Genomic DNA, 15,778 nt, shown 5'->3' with positions numbered 1-15,778 from the left:
AGCTGCACCATGCCCTAGCTTCAGCCGCTTACCATCTATTCCAGAGGAGAAACTTCTCCAGAGGGGTCTTCAGTTCTGCTTGCCTGCAGAACATATTTATCACTGCCAGAAGTAATGCTGCCCAAATTAACGGACTGCCAATGTTGCCCTTTGACTTTGTGAAGACCAACAGCACTCCACAACAGCGGAATGATGGGATTGGGCCCCATCTTTAATATTGTACCTATGCTTAACAGTGGTGGGGACCGACCGAGCCAGTTTACCTCTAAGATGAATTCCTATGATTGGCTGACACTCATTTCAGCAGATTCAGACACAAAGGCACATGTGGGGTACTGACAACCACATTTCATACTATGATTAATGCCCATGACCCTAGCTGGTAAGGTCATTACTTTACAGCTGTGAAAAGAATCTTTGTCATACAGTTTACTTACCTGCAACTTAAATAACAATTTACTTAACGTCTCGGAAGACAAAGTACTATTTTTCAGAACATCTTTGAAAGGGCATTCACTTATTCAATGCCATACATGCTAAAATATACCTGAAACCACACTGTTACTCCCCTACAAGATGCTCTTGACTCCGCAGCCATTGTTACCACTAAGTGAGATAGGAGTGGGTTGTGTGAAAAATGGTTGCCTAGCGTGTTTCCGTTTTCATCATTCCTCAACACCAGGGAAAATAACACAAAGAAAGAGAACCTATGCAAACAACCATTTATATAGTGTATGGTGTGGCAACAAAGGAAATGTTCTACAAGTGAATTTAAAAAATACAAAAATAAATACAAAATTAAGAACATCAACATTTATTTAACAAGTTATAAAATAAACAGTATATGAACATTTGTATTTGAACTAAAGTAAGTAAATTTGTACACTTACATCAGATTTGATCATTGTATATTTTTACACAATGAACATAATTACATTTGTACAACAAGTACTGGAAGATAAAGTCTGTTTATTGCTGTACACACCCATTCTAGAGAAGTAAAAGTCCAGTACTGAAAGCTACTTTCCCTTCTCTTATATATAATATATCTTTTCTTAAGAAAAAGCATTTACATTCTGGAGAATGCTGACAATGTGAAGAAGTGAATTGCTAACAATGCAATCCAACAGAAATAATTACAGCAGAAATAGAACATTTTTACCCAGTAATAAAATGGCACAATTTAAATATAAATATATACTTTTTTTTTTACAATATCAGATGTGAAATAATGTACTCAAGGGTGCTCTCTTTTAGAAATGTAAATTATATTTCAGTGGCGCAGTGTAACATACCCAGTTTATTTTGGAGAAAAATATATTCATATTGAAATAAATTCAAATCAACACATAAGAAACCCTACACTCCAAGAAACAGCAAGTAAATTCTGACCAGAGAATGTACATGTGAAAGCACCCAACTTCAAGTGCAAGAGAAAACACTGCAGCAAGCAGTTCTCAAAATAACCATCTTTAGTTTGCGGAGTGTACCCTTGGGCCATTGAAACATTTTTTTTAAATAACATGTCCTGGAAGTGATAAAATGATGCTTAAGGCCCTTAAGCACCAGAGCAATGAATTTCAGAGACTTAAAATATACTGTACAATATCTTCTGATATTTCTGAGCTGCGGGCATCTGCATGAAAGCCCATTAAAACTGTATTTTTGATCTAAAAGTAGAGAAAAAGAGAAAACAATTTGTTAAAAATAGTTTCACGCCGGGAGTACTTTTTCACGTATTTGACAGCAATCACCACATCAAATAATTGACTGGGCAATAAAATACTTCAGAAAAGAAGATGTTGCATCTTTCTTAACCCATCAGGACATTGCCTGGTTTTACATTAATAATGTCCGTCAGAAGAACCTACACTGGGATGCAGTAAGATCCCAAGCTATAGTGTTGAAGCTAAAATACAATATAAAGAGCACACAACCATTTTTTTAAAAAAAAAGAACAAAGCTAATTGAATTAAATCCAAGACAATAGCAAAAACAATGGTTTACATTGCAGCGTGCAATTATTCTTGAAAAATCACCATACAATTTCTTCCCATAATACTACTTTGTTCGTTTTGGATGGTCCATTTAACACAGAACTTCATGTTTGGGGGTGGGGGCTCGGAGGAAAGTTTCTTTCAGTGTCCCCAAGTAATTCAATTATGTTTCATTAGCATTAGTGCTTCACATGTAGATCAATATTATCAATTCGAAAGCAGGACATTTTCTGTGATTGAAAGGCTCACAACAAGAAAACATTACTTACCTAGGGTAATGTTCTTTTGGATGGATGGCTCAGCCCATGGATTCTGCATTTTAAGATATTAATTTCGCCGGCCTAGCTAGCATTGGAAACATTTGCAGTCCGGCAGGGGGCATCATGCCCTTTTGCATCGACCACTGTCAGATAGCCCACATCGTTGTGTGGGCGGGCCGCCGTCGCGGCCCTAGAACACGACGTCCCGGACGTGACATCAGGGTAAGGGGAGGGAAGGGGACAGGGTTGCGGCAGTTGCCGCCAGTCAGTTAATAAAGAAGGTTATGTGCACCTCCGGCTCCTGCGTATCATTTGGCGCGCTGGCTTACGCGCGAGGTAACCCATGAGGGTTGAGCTCCACAATGTCGACTATCGGACACGGGCCCTAGCAACGTCGTGCCGAGGTCTGCAGCTGAGCAGTGCAGCGCGTCGGCGCACCTCGGACACGGCCCCAACAGCAGAAGCCTTACCCCGCCTCCGTGGGACACCAGGTCCCAGATAAGGAGCCCAGGCTACTTGAGCTCATCTCCCAGATTGCAGAGAAAAGCGCCCGCACCCGGAAGAGGCAGCGAAAAAGCACAAAGCCTGAGGAAAGGGCTGTGACGCATCCCGCCCGCATCTCTTCGGCGAGGAGTGGAACGTTCACTCCCCAGCGCGACGCAGCGGCCTGCAGGCCGCAAGAGAAAAATGCCGGTCCAAGGTGAGGGCAAGCGCCGCTTTGCTTTGTTCTCGTTCGGCGCACCTACTCCACAGGCAAGTCGCCCCATGTGTTTTGTGCCTGAGGTGGAAATAAACCTTGGGCGCCAGGTGCCAAAATCACACGCCTCACGTGCCTGCACACAAGCCCGCGATATCACCAGCCGACATGTCGGACTCGGTGAGCACCTCGGCGAGCACCCCGGCCTCATCTTCAGGAGGGGCGGGAGTGGCGGCACCAGCATCATCAGGTATAGATGCAGCACAAGTCAACAACCAACACGCGCAAAGCGAGGGAGGTGCATCCCAGGTCATGCAAATGCCAAACCCCTTTGAAATACGTGATACGTCGAATCTAGGACCTCGCTGGACCATATGGCTCCGGGACTTCAAGTTCTACACCGGTGCCATAGGACTAACCGACGATACAAGACTGAAAAATACATTATTCATGGCTGTGGGACCAGCAGTAAGAGACATTGCGGGGGAATTACTAAATGTGGACACTGTCACATATGGAGAACTACACGCCAAACTATCAGACTATTTTGCCCCGCACACCAATGTCGACTATGAACGACACGTTTCATACGACCAGACAAGAAAAGGGTGAGTCAATAGACAATTTTGTAATGCGCCTCTGCATCAAACTAAAACATTGTGAATTCCATAGATACTCCAATGAAGAGGCGCTCAGATCACAAGTAATTGCGGGATGCCTCTCACAACCATTTCGCAAGCAACTCTTACAGAAACAAAGATCTCTGGAGGAAATCCTAGCACTGGCTCGCATGGAAGCGGCTGTCGACTCCCAACTGGACAATCTCGGAAAAGTATCCATACAACAGCATAGTGAAAACACCGATTCAGTCAACAAATTGTATTCACACCCCAACCAAGGAAACAAACGTCCTGAAGCCACGTGCTACAAATGTGGATATGAGTACCCACACACAGGGGAATGCCCTGCCATAGGACAAAAATGCGCCGCATGCGGAGGAATGGATCACTACAGGGCCATGTGCAAGAACGCGCCGACATACACGCCAACCAAGCACCGCAATCAAGACAGGCGCCGATACAGTCGCCAGAGTCCGCCGAGGTCTCTAGTGGAAAGTGAAAGGAAACCCACTAGAAAAGAGGATGGTGACCGCAAAAGCCGATACACTCGTGAGGACAGACGCTCGTAAGAAGATACGAGACGCTCACACAGAAGACGGTTTGTGAGGTACGTTGAAACTCGCTCACCCACCAGCAGCGACACCCCGTCCTCAGAGGAAGATCAAAGGAAGACCACACTGCAGCCACCCAACACAGTCCCATACTAACGCTTCAGGTAAATGAGACCCCATTAAAATTCCTGATAGACACCGGTGCGACGGTCAATATCATCAGCGAACAAGCATACGAGTCCCTGGCCCCACAGCCCAAAATCAAGAAAGCCACGGTAGACATATATCCCTATGGCTCCACGACCCCTCTGCCGTGCAGAGGCATGATCACAGCATGGTGCACACATAAGGAACACACAGCAAAAGTCCCTCTACATATTCTGAAAACTGAAGCTAACAGCGGATGCATACTAGGCTTCCGGACCGCGGTAGACATGGGACTGGTGCACGTCTTATACCAGCTGATGGCGCATAAATACTTTGCCAAACCGGACGCAATCGAACAATCATTCCCAAAGCTCTTCACCGGCCTAGGCAAGTTGCGAAACAGAAAGGTCCATCTCCACATAAACCCTCACATCAAACCTGTTGCCCAGCATTATTGAGGGATTCCATTCAATATACAGAGACAGGTGGAAGAGGAACTTGATAAACTCATCAAAATGAACGTCATTGAACCTGTGTCGGGTCCCACACCATGGGTATCCCCCATCGTCCCCGTCCCCAAGAAGACACCGGATGGGTCTATATGCCAATGCTTAGACATGCGCAGGGCCAACACCGCCATTGAAAGAGAGAGGCACCAGGCACCCAGGATCACTGAAATGATCCATCTCCTTCACGGTGCAAGAATCTTCTCGAAATTGGACCTCACAAAGGTTATCACCAGATTGAGATCGCGCCTGAATCCCATTATATTACCACGTTTGTCACCCACCACAGTCTTTTTCAGTACAAAAGACTCAGTTTTAGCATTTCCTTCGCCGTCGAAATTTTTCAAGACGAGATTCACAAGGTAATCAGACACGTCCCTAACTGTTTGAACTGTTCAGACAATGTCTTAGTATACGGCAAGTCACAGGAGGAACACAACATAGCACTCCACAGAGTGTGTCAGGCACTGGACGAAGCAGGGATGACACTGAACAAATCAAAGTGTGAATTTTCGAAAAGGTTCTCTGAGGTTCTTCGGGCACATTTTCTCGGACAAAGGAATGAGACCCGATCCGGAGAAAGTCGAGGCACTCAATTCAGCCACCTCCCCCATAAACACCACGGACTTGAGATCATTTCTGGGCCTAGCTAGTTACTGCTCCAGATACCTAAAAGACTATGCCACCGTCAGTAACCCGCTGCGCCTATCACACGCAAGGACACACCGTTCATATGGTCAAAAGAGTGTCAAGAGGCATTTGAGGCCATACGGAAAGCCATATCGCAAGCTGAGGACATGGCATACTTCGATGCCAGCCGCAACACCGAGCTGATCGTGGATGCCAGTCCCGTGGGACTCGGCGCCATACTGACACAAAAGGACCCCAAGGAACCACGCAACACCCACATAGTGGTGTATGCCAGCCGAAGCCTGACAATCACAGAACAGGCATACTCACAGGCGGAAAAGGAAAGCTTAGCGGTTGTCTGGGCTTGCAAATATTTCCATCTCTTTCTGTTCGGCAAGGAATTCACCATCATCACTGATCACCAGGCACTGCTTACCATATACGGAAGCCCGAAAGCCAGAATGCCGCAGAGAATAGCCCGATGGGGTCTGCGCCTACAGGACTACAGATTTGAAATACAACACCGACCCGGGAAGGAGGAAAACCCCACAGATTACCTTTCCCGCCACCCAATAACCACAACCGCGTCCCAACCATCCATAGCGGATGCATACATGAACTACATCATACACCACTTACAACCAATGCCAGTAGGATGGACGGAGCTATCGGTACAATCGGAGGCGGACCCTGCACTCTGAATCGCAAGACACTGTCTGCAAACAGACAAGATGGCCCTCATGAGACAACAGGCGAGGGGAGAGTCAGAGACAACACGAGAGGAGGTCAAGTGGCTTGACCAAGTCTGGGAAGAAGTAACGGTGGTAGAGAACAATGTACTACTGAAGGGCTGCAAAGTCGTCATCCCGAGAACCCTCTGGGAGAGGACAGTACACTTGGCCCACGAAGACATCGAGGCGTAGTCGCCACAAAGCGCCTCCTTCGACAGAAAGCCTGGTTCCCGCAGCTCGACTGCCTAGTGGAGACCATCGTAGGAAACTGCCACGTCTGCGCCCAAGTCGCGCCGCCACCACAACCAAACCCCTTACAGACATCACCCTTGCCGAGCAAGGTGTGGGAGGAGCTAGCGGTAGACCTGTTTGGACCCCTGAGCAACGGGACTCACGTGGTCGTACTCATGGATGAACATTCGAGATACCCGGATGCCCAGATAGTGGAAAGCAGTGCGACATCAAGTGTCATCCCAGCACTTGACAGAATGCTCTCAGCTTATGGCATCCCCAAGGTCATAAAGTCAGACAATGGTCCCACATTCATAAGCCATGACTTCCAGAAGTTTGCAAAATACATGGGGTTCCAACATCGACGAATAACCCCCCGGTGGCCTCAGGCCAACGGCATGGTCGAAAGGTTTATGGCCAATATCAAGAGAACCCTACAAATTGCACATGTGCAAAACAAGCCCTTCGAGCAGGCCCTCAACCAGCTACTCAGGGAATACTGACACACGCCACACAGCACGATGGGAGTATGCCCAGCAGACCTGCTAATCCGGAGGCCGATCACCACGAGACTACCGGAAGATCCAAGGCCACAAGAACCGACGCCGCTGGAACAAGTGGCGAAAGCAAACGACACTGCGAGGAAAGCAATGTCAAAGGAAGTCACAGACAGGAAAAGAAGAGCCAGCAAAAGCATAATGCAGCCAGGTGACGAAGTGTGGCACCGACAACCAAAAAATCGAAAGGAAGAAGCCACCTTCGCATCCACCCCCCTCATCATAACCCACAAGAAAGGCACCATGGTCACTGCACAAAGAAATGACTGTTTGTTAGTGACCAGAAACAGCTGCATTTTAAACGCGTCACGCCGGTCCCAGGAGGTCAGTGGACAATGGACAGAGACAGCGAGGATGACAGACCACAAGAAGAAGCATATCAAGGAGACGGGGAAGAGTCAGGTGGTGAAGCACGCACCCCACCGCCCGCTAAGGAAAGACTAACCCCGAGCAGGGCGAGGCGCCCCCAGAGGAGCCGCATGAAGCCAACCCGACTCAGAGGAGATGGGGTGAGAAAACCTACGGGACTCGCACGCTAAAAAGGGGGGAGATGTCAGATAGCCCACATCGTTGTGTGGGCGGGCCGCCGTTGCGGCCCTAGGACACGACGTCCCGGACACGACATCAGGGGAAGGGGAGGGACGGGGACAGGGTTGCGGCAGTTGTCGCCAGTCAGTTAATAAAGAAGGTTATGTGCACCTCCGGCTCCTGCGTATCATTTGGCGCGCTGGCTTACGCGCGAGGTAACCCATGAGGGTTGAGCTCAACAACCACATCCACTGGTCCATTCCTCGACCTATGCAAATGATGACGCCACTGGTACAAATGTGGTGCACAATCTGTAGTCGAAGTGGGCGGGAGCGGTGTTCCTATACTTATTTTAATTATGTTTTACCGTTCCTATACTTTTATTTTGTAAAGAAACCGTTCTGGCTGGAACGGTTTCGTTTTAAAATAAAAGTGTAGGAAGAAGTTGAAACTTGCACTTTCGGTGCACTGCACAGGACGTTTCCTTAAAGAGCAGGCACATGTTGTTAGGGGGTTTTATTGTGCATGTGAGGGGACGCGGCGATGGGGTCTGTGGGGAGCGGTGCAGGCCAGTAGGGAACATAGTTCCACTACTTCTTTTCGTACACTTAGACCACTGTGCACAATGCTCTGTAAGCTAAATTCCAATCCCTTTCCCCCCCATGGCTCTGCAGCTGAGGGAACTGTCAGGGTAAAAATCTGTCAATTTTATTTCTCTGCCTCTAGTGTTCTCTTTCAGCACTCTCTAGCAGTGTGATGGTAATAAATAGTCCATGGGAGGAGCATCCTCCAGATAGAACATTAAAGTGTGCCAAGGCCAATAGCCTGGTCTCGTCAGGGGTGGGGGGTCTGCCACAAAGTATTCCCAAGCCACTCCTAGCTGTGAGGCAGGAGGTGGCAGCGGTGAGAACCCCAGTTCCTGCCCCCCACCCTGATGCATTCGGAAATACACTTGATGATCCATCTCGAAATCGTTAGTTTTATTACAGCCGTGCCCATCCTGGGGCCTGCATAGGAAACAAACTATTGATCCTCTTTCCATATTTCCATTGGTCTAGAGATGTAAAAACTCAAAGCCCTTTTAGGGCCTCTCTAGATGATGCCGCCTCTCCTCCCTGGAAGAATGAGGGGGCGGGTAAGAGCCTGATAATTGAATCTTTTGAGTAAGGTGCAAGTCTGAAACTACTTTCTGCAAGAAGCAGGTTCGCACCCTCGAGGCAACTTTAGATCCTGAGAACAAGTGATAAGGAAGCTTCAGCCTGGAGCTCACTTACTATCCTGGCAGGTGTAATCGCAGCCAAGAACACTGTTGACTGGGACAATAATCTGAAAGAACAGGAATGCATTGTTTTGAAGGTAGAAGCCATTATGGATGCTAGCAGCAGATTCTGATCCTGTATCGGCACCATGACATTTCTCGATGGTAACATGATCACTATGGCCCTGGTGGAACTGCACCACTGGAGGGATCCCAAAAAAGGAGCCCTGCTCAAGGGACCTCTTGAAAATCCATCAGGCCACAAAGTATCCTTTCACAATCTACAACCCGCTTCTTGCAAGTGACAGCAAAAACTGGAAGACTGGATCCATAGGGCAAGCAATTGGGTCCCCATCAGTATCCCTAAGCCTGGCACAAAATGTTTTCCAGCAGCAATCATAGATGGTCTTGGTAGCGGACTTGCATGCAGACGGGAAAACCTCCTTGACCTGTTTGGACGGGTCCCAATCCCTATACCTCAACGTCTATAGAGCCAAGCATGGAGATTCATAGTGCTGAGTTTGGTGTGAAGAACATGTAAACTCTTCCTTGCAAAGGGCAGCAAACCTACACCCACTGTCTTGTTGAGGTAATTTATGGCACTGTTTTCCATAAGCATCTGGACACTTTTACTCTTGATGAAAGGTAGTAAGGCCTTCAGAGCAAGTCTCATCACCCACAGCTCCAACAGATTAATAAGCAATCTAGATTCTGCCAAAGACCAAATCTTGCTCACCCCCAAGGTGCCTCAGGTGAGAGCCCCAACCCTTCAGGGAGCATCCGTGATCATGGTCTGCTTTGGCCACAGATGCCAGAAAGGTTTGACCTGCCTTCAAGTTCTCCACATGGGACCACCAAGACAGGTCCTGTGCCAATCGATTAGAGACTTGCATCTGGTCGCCTATGCTCCTCTATTATTGGGACAGTTGGGACCGGAGGTATGATTGCTGAGTTCTCATCCGAAGGCAAGCCTGAAGTAGCTTGACGATCTGCAGAAAATGTTGCACCCTGTCCTCAGGAGGAAAAGCCGCCCCAAGGAAGAATCCAGTAAAGCCCCCCTGAAAAGGAGGGTATGTGGAGGCGTCACCTAGGACTTCTTGAATTTGAAGAGAAGCCCAAGCTATGTAGAAGGTGGAATGTGCGTGGTAGATGGGCGACTGCTTGTTCAGGGGCTGTGGCATTGATAAGCCAGTTGTCCAGGTATTTGAATTTAGTAGGATGTAAAGCACTACTACCAAGAATGGTTTCACTGCACTCTGATATCAAGCCAGATAGAAAGGGGGGGAATAGGGGGAACAGGGAGGGAGAAGGAACACCACATAGGTAGGGGGAAGCCATGACTCTTGTCCCACATGAGTTTGGCCCCTGCCATCAGCTTGGTGAAATCCCTCATGTGGAGGAGAATCAGAAAAAGTGAATGCAAAATTGGTAATGTGTCTCGGAGATCACAAACCTCAGGAATTTTCTGTGCATTTGATAGAAATGCACATGGAAATAAGCATCCTGAAGTCTAGGGACACCAGCCATTCATGGTTCTGCAGCGCTTGCAAAATCTGCACCAACATCACCTTCCTGAGTCAGGAACTTAAGTCCAAGATGGGATGTAAACCACATTCCTTTTCTGGTACCAAAAAGTAAGGAGACCACAATCCCCTCCTAGTCTTCACGTCGGAACTGGTTCTATCACTGCTTTCTCTGGTAGGATCTGAATTTCTTCCAAGAGGATTGGGTCCAGGGATGACACCCTTCCTGTGGCTTGGCGATCATGAGACCTTTGGACAAAAGGCAATCATTACCCCAATGCCACCACTTGAAGGACCCAGGCACCCAAAGTAATGTTTTGCCAAGAGTCCAAAAACCCTGATATTTTCATTTTGTTCATTTGTTCCTCTTCCTGGTCTTATGAACCGTTTCCGTACTTCTTCGTCCACAGAACCGAATCAATGGATTCCATCAATTGGTATGTCCAGAAGTTTTTTTGCACAACTGCCACAAAGTCAGACATTCTCATCCATGCATGTCTTCTGACCACTTTAGCTGTCCCCATGGCTCTGGCCATGCAAACAGCCATATAAAGGCCTGTCTGTAAGGCCTGGCTTGTTGCCTCTATCATTCGCGACCAGTTCTTTGAACCCATCCCGATTTCTGCTTCTGGCAGGGTAGCTTTTGCCTCTGATATTATCTTCCCAAGACAATGAGTGTGTTCAGCTAAAGCACCTGAGGCATTCACTGCCTTAAGGGCCACACTAGCAGCCCCAAATATATTTTTTCCAAGGGCATCCAATTTTGTGCTTCATCTGTCCGGTGGAAGGGGAAAACTGACCCTCTGGTCCCAGGAGTAGGAGGCTGCACTACCAAGCTTTCTGGCGTTGGGTGCATCAGCAAGCATGTCAGATCTGTTAATTCCAGCTCATACATTTCTGGCTAGAACCTTAACGACCATCATTGACAAACAAGGAGTTCACCACAGGGACGTGATGGGGTTGGCGACTGCCAGGTTGAAAGGGAGGGGAACTTCCCTTTGAGTTCCCATATTCAGGGTGTCGGCAAGGTCATATTATTGTATTCACCTTGAGGGGGCTCGGACAACCTTCTGAATTGTCAACCAAAAGGCTGCCTTCACCCAAATGCAGCCTTTTGGTTGACAATTCAGACCACCGGATCTTCAATCTCAAGATCAGCAGATGTGTCGAGGCGATTGAATCCCTGAAATCTGTAGCCAGGTAAATCAGGCCTGGTTTCCCAAGAATAGGGACAATCATCAAATTATTGGGGGGGATTGGGTCACCCTGATCAAGCATACATCTTAAAGGTTTGAGGCCGAGGGATTGAGTCACTCTCTTCATCGTAAATAGCCTGCATTGTTAGAAATACTAGAGCATACTTGAATCAGAAGACAGTGGAAGGAACTCAGATTCGCCTTATTTTGACATGGAAAATACTTAAGGTTATGGTGCCACTATTCCAGTTGTCGGTGCCAAGGTTACGAGTTCAATTTTCTATTTTTGGGACAGGGGTCTGATCCTTTAAGGATGCAACCGGAGACTCGCCAGATGTGTTGGACTGCGACTCCCATGATATGTTCCCTAAGACTGGTGGGATTTGTAGTCCACAACATCTGGAGAGCCAAAGGTTGCGGACCGCTGGTTTAGGGGTACAGGCGCTGCTCTACTTAGGTGTCCTGCCAGCATTTACAGGTGCAGTGGGACCTACTGACTCAGTCAGTGTCAAGGACAGGGCCGGTAATGTCTCAGAGAAAATCTCAAGCATTTGTACTCTACATTTTGCCACTTATCGGCGGACAACGTCCCATGCAGGCATGTTACTCTTTTCAGGGAGTCCAAAGACTTGCCATCGCTATTGTCTCTGTGGGACCAGTGCTTTCTCTTTTTCTTACGTGAAGAGGATGAGGAGGAAAGTCTTCACCCACTTCTTGAGTAGGAGCATTTATGGTGCTTCTTGTGAGCCTTTCGGCACCGTTCCTTCCTCCTGGAAAAAAAGAGAGACCCAACACCCTCCCCTCCTCCAATGTTCACCTTCTGGAATTTGGAAGGCAGTCTACCGAAATGGCTCCCTTGTCATCCCCTCCCTCTGCTACTCTGGTTCCCTTGCCTCCCTCATCCTTACCTCTCTGGCTCCCTTGCCAGATGCCTCTCTCCTGGCTACCTCACCTCCCTTGGCCGCCACCTCTCTAACCCCTCTGCCATCCAAGTCTTCCTTGGCTCCTCTGTCGCCTCCTCCCTCTACCTCCCAGGCTCCTCAGCCACTTCCCGTGGGGACCCCTTTACCCCTCTATGGAGGTCTTTCAAAAGTGGCAACCTGTTCCACACTTCCAATCTAAACTGTCGCTCTGCTGTCAAATACTCCTCTGACATCTGCAACCTCCTTGAACTGCTGGATCTAGATGTTCTCGCTCTTACCGAGACATGGGTTAAGGCCTGCTCGGTCACAAGTTTTGACACACTTCTCCCTGTGGGCTACAAGATTCTCTCTGAACCCAGGCACAACAGGCCCAGAGGCATAGTGGCTCTGAGATTTCCTGAGTGGATTCCTGTCTCCATCATTCCAACTCAAGCCTACTCCTCCTTTGAATGCCTGGTCGGTAGGCTCTCTGTTTCCCCTGGCTCCTCTCTGAGCCTAGTCACCTTCTACAGGCCACCCTCTTCCTCTCTGAATGGGTTGACCTCACTTATTCTCTCCTCTCCTCTACCTCCCAGCTACTCCTCCTTGGGAATCTCAACATCCACCTGGACTCTCCTGACTCCTAAGGGCCTTTCCGCAACCTCTGCGACCCTCTCTCCCTTTCCATTCCACCCTCTGGTTCGACCCACTCTGCCGGACACACCTTGGATGCTCTTATCTACTCTGGAATCCCTCTCTCTAACCCTCTCACTACTCTTCTCTCTTGGACGTATCACTTTCTTCTCTCTTCTCACTTGAAGCTTCCTGATCCCCTGGCAATGGCCCACCCAGCACTGTCACCCTCCACTATAATCATTCGACCCATGACAAGAGTGTCAATAGCAGCCTTTGCCTCCACCTACTCTCCTCCACCCACTCCTGCGGCTGAATCCCTTCCTGACCCATCCCTTTCCAACTTCACCTTTCCAGCTCTAACAATCTTGACATCCTTGCTCATGTCATGAGCATCCGCCGGAAGCCTGCCAAAAAGTGCAATTCTTGGTATGACTCTGACCTGGCCGCCCTGAAACGCAAGTGCAAAGCAGCTGAGTGGAAATGGGGAGATTTTCACCCTCGGACAAACTGACCTGCCGCCTACTTCAAAGGCAATATAGACTCTCCATCCTCTGTATAAAAAGAGTATACATTCAAGCCTGCATCTCCGCAGCATCTAGCAACACGGCCAAACATTTTAAAATCTGCAAGGAGCTGGTCAATCCCACTGCAGTATGTTCCTCTCTCCCACACCCACCCAGACCATCTGGCATGGCCGTGGCCTCTCATTTCACCACAAAAACTCAGGACATCCTGTCCTCACTCTCATCTGCTCCCATGCCTCCCTCTACCACTCTCTGGCCCTCCTTTGCTGCCCCTTCTCCCCTCTTCCTCGCCTCCCTCTCACCTGTTACACCAGATGAAGTTTCCAGACAGGCAGGTCTATGAAAGTCTCATCCAAACAGGTGTCTCCATTCCTCTCCAGAACCATTAAGGACAACATTGACTTGCTCACTTCCAGCCTTGGCCGATCTCTGCAACCACTCCTTTGACACTGGAGTTTTCCCCTCTCCTCTCAGGCACTCCATTGTGCACCCCCTTCTCAAAAAGCCTTTTGCCGACCTCTCCATCCCAGCAAACTATCGCCCAATTTCTATTACTCCTTTCCTGTGCAAACTCCCGGAGCAATTGGCTATCTCACAGATAACCTTCCGCACTCAATCTGTTGGTTGTCTACAGGGCCATCAGTCACGCACCAGAGCAGCCAGGGGAACAGAAACTGCTCTCCTGAACACCCGTGAAGATTTGCTCTCCAACCTTCACTCGCCCCTCTGCCCTCATCCTCCTCGACCTTTCTTCTTCTTTTGAAACAGTGAACCACAACATCCTGATCACCCGTCTCCGAGATACCCTGGGCATCACGATCAGGCAATTTATCCTCTCGCCCTTGTTTTTCAATGTCTCTCTAGCCCCATTGGCCCACCTGATCTCTTCTTTCACCTCAAACTTTCAATGTTATGCAAATGGCACGCAGCTCTCTTTCAGGCTACTCTCGGCCTCCTCCTCACTCATCCCTGACTGTCTTTCTGCTTTTCAGGCATGGTGCGCCTCTAATGATCTCTGCCTTAATGCCAGTAAGATGGAGATCCTTCTCATTGGGACTCCTGCTCCTGCTTTTCCCCTTTCACTCTGGCCGACGCTCCCTTGGCCCTGTGCCCTCACCCTCTTGTGAGGCAAATAACCTTGGGTTAATCTTCGACTCAACTCTCTCCTCTCCACACATCACGGACATCTCCAAAAAGTCCCATTTCCTACTGCACCTCCTCAGAGCTATTCTAACTTTTCTCTCCTTCCCCCTAAAGCTCACTGTTTCCAGAGCCCTGGTTCTCTCTAGGCTTGAATATTGCAACAGCCTCTTTCTCAATGTACCTAACTCTACCCTCCCCCTCTGCAAATCATCCAAAATAGGACAGCAAGATTTTTACCTTGGCATTAAGCCCAGGGACCACATCTCTCCGGCTCTGAAATACCCCTCACTACCTCGCAGAGGCTGCAGGGATCGAGTTCAAGACCCTTTGCATTGTCCATAAAGTCTTCTGGGGCTGCGGCCCGTAGTATCACCAAAGCTCTCTTCCTAAGTACCTTCCTTCCAGAGCCCTCCGCTCGTCTACTTCCAATTCTCTGCAGGTAAGTCGCTTCTCCAAGCTGAGACTGGGTGGTAGATCTCTTACCTCTGCAGGTACCTCCCTATGGAATGGCCTCCCTACCATGCTCTGCCTTGAGCCGCACCTCCTTAAGTTCCGGAAGCCCCTCAAGACCTTTCTTTTCTCCTCTTCCTTCTCTCTGCCGCTCCCTTGCTAACCTTTCCCCACCTCCTTTTTCCCTCTGCCTTCCCTCCTCCTGTTCAGATTGCTCAGATCCGTTGACTGGCTGCCTGGTGCTCCTCTGAGTCATATAGGACACCCCCCCTCTGCTAAATCCATAGCACTTGCCTTTGTGCCCTCCTGCACTGCCACCTGGCCTTCCATGCAATTCCGAGGCATGTTCCCTTTGGAGGCCCTGCCTTCCTTGCACTTAACCCAGGGCACTGTTCCACTGGGTGTACCTCTCCCCCTTCCTCTCCCCGGTACTTCTTGTCTGCACACTTGCACAATCTAAATGATACTAGGCCTAGTAAGATTGTGCCTCTTGTTCTCCCCTCCCTGCCTGGTTATGCCTTGAAACACTTGTGTATAGGTGCATTATAAAAAACCTATCAATCAATCAACACTCCTCACAACCAATATAGAAGATTGGGAATCACTCCTAATCAACAAAAAGCTCAATGATCAATCTACTGTTCTTCATGATCTCCAGACCGCCCAGATTGAGGAAGAGGCTGTTGCAGTA

General features: G+C 48.6%; 1 protein-coding gene across 16 annotated transcripts in view; it reads right to left on the bottom strand.

Moving 5' to 3' along the window:
* Positions 1 to 798: 798 nt before the first annotated feature.
* The window catches only part of PLEKHA5 (pleckstrin homology domain containing A5), a 1,790,419-nt gene continuing 1,775,439 nt past the window's right edge, over positions 799 to 15,778 (bottom strand). For all 16 annotated transcript variants that reach the window (XM_069628398.1, XM_069628397.1, XM_069628399.1 and 13 more), the window contains one exon: positions 799 to 1,670. The gene's annotated coding sequence lies outside the window, so the exon portion shown is untranslated. The remainder of the gene's footprint in view (positions 1,671 to 15,778) is intronic.

The sequence above is a fragment of the Ambystoma mexicanum genome, chromosome 12 (genome assembly GCF_040938575.1).
Source record: "Ambystoma mexicanum isolate Mex_15411 chromosome 12, UKY_AmexF1_1, whole genome shotgun sequence".
NCBI classification, from domain to species: Eukaryota; Metazoa; Chordata; class Amphibia; order Caudata; family Ambystomatidae; genus Ambystoma; species Ambystoma mexicanum.
Note: the sequence above shows the minus strand (reverse complement) of the source record. Positions and strands in the feature narration are given on the sequence as shown.